This window comes from Triticum aestivum, chromosome 2B, assembly GCF_018294505.1.
Source record: "Triticum aestivum cultivar Chinese Spring chromosome 2B, IWGSC CS RefSeq v2.1, whole genome shotgun sequence".
Classification (NCBI taxonomy): domain Eukaryota; kingdom Viridiplantae; phylum Streptophyta; class Magnoliopsida; order Poales; family Poaceae; genus Triticum; species Triticum aestivum.
This window is the reverse complement of record NC_057798.1, coordinates 695,218,088-695,219,931: the sequence shown is the minus strand read 5'-3', so window position 1 is coordinate 695,219,931 and position 1,844 is coordinate 695,218,088.

Here is a 1,844-nt window from a genome sequence, read left to right as displayed (position 1 = left end):
GTAGGTGGGGCAGTTACGCCTAGTCAGTTCGACAGAGACGCGAGAAGACGAGGGAGTAGGCTGCTGCAAACGTAGGGCTGTGTGATTTGACAGCGAGTTACTGCTGGACAGGTGGGGCCCTGTGATTTGACTTGCCATTATCATTTTAACTGCGGCGTTACGACCGGCGTGAGTCTCCTGATTCCTGACCACCTCCATACAGGTGCCTCTCCCAATGCTCCACCATGTAGACTGTAGTAGAGGCTGGCTGTTGCATGAGAGCCCACTTCTCCACTTTTTCCTTGCCTCTCTTTCCTCCACATATGCAAAAATGCCATGTAAAGCGCACTATTGTACTTAGGTTGGTCGTAATGGAGAGTATCATATACTAGTATCATGCATATGATACTTTTGTATGATACTACTCCCATTACAAGCAGCCTTACTTGCTCCTATAGGTGCTAAGCTTGCCACATAGGCATAAAGTCTGATGTGGCAAGTTAATCAAGAAGAGAGAGACTAGTTTGGTGACCCAAGGAAGAAACAGTGCGCGTGTACCTAGGTGAAAAGACAATTTTGAGTCTATAGCTAATTAAATGAAGCAAACTTAGCAACAAAAAACTAATAAGCACATCATTTCATTGGAAGAGGTCACTCCTTGGCAAATGCAAAAAATACTAGTACTCCCTGTGTCCCATAATATAAGAACGTTTTTGGCACTACACTAGTGTCAAAAATGTTCTTATATTATGGGACGGAGGGAGTACGAAGAAAGAGATAGAGGGAAGTAAAAAAATACACTTATAGCCAACCTTATAGCTAACCTTGTTGTAGTATGAGTGACTAAGTGATGACTATGTATGACATGCCAACATCAGATAGCCTAACACACAGTGTTAAATCTCCAAGGGCGCGACCGCGGGAGCGACATGACGGCCGTGGTAGGCGCGACCATGATACGGGCTGCTGGCAGCCCTTGGATCTGAGATCAAATGGTCGCATGCTAAGTTGCTAAAAATTTGCAGAATAACCCTCCAGGATAGGATATTCACCCATAGGTCTAGAATCACGCCATGCAACCGTTCGATCTCAGATCCAAGGGCTCTCGGAAGCCCGTATCATGGGAGAATGGAAAGCCACTACCCTGCCGTTCGCACGCTGGCAGTTCGCTCCTACTCGTCCCCGCACGTCGTTTAATATTACGGCGGTTCGCTCCTAGTCGTCCCGTCCTTTCACATTACGGCATTCCACTAATCCTAACCCTCCTCCCAAATCCATGGGGTCCCAAATCTCCATAATCAGCAGTGAGTACAAGGTTAGAACCATTACCGACGATGAGTTCAACGTCATCTACACCCGTTCTTCCATGACGGTGAAAGGATGCCTTTCTCGCTTCAGACGCATGTTCGAAAACTCAGATGATGAGTGGGTCGTTGGGCTAGATGTTGAGCACACCACAGTCCTGGGATGAGAGAAGGATCTAAAGGACAAAGAGGGAAGAAGCCCGTCGTGATCCAGGTTTGCATGCATGACTTATGCTTGGTCTACCACATATGCCATGCCGACATTGAATGCCAAGATTTTAAGGACTTCCTCGAGAGCAACCTAGTCAAATTCGTTACTGTAGACTTTGGGAATGACAAAGAAGTCCTGGGTCGGATAGGCCTCGTTGTAGGCAACCCCTTCGACCTCCAGAAGAATCGGTTGGTGACCTCTCGTCATCCTTCAATGTTGACCCTGGCAGGAGCCATGGTTCATCCTTTGTATGGTAAACTGGAGAAACCTCGATACACGTTTCACCGTTATGCATGGCAGCGGAATGTACTAGATATAGACCACATCCACTATGCTGCAATGGATGGCTA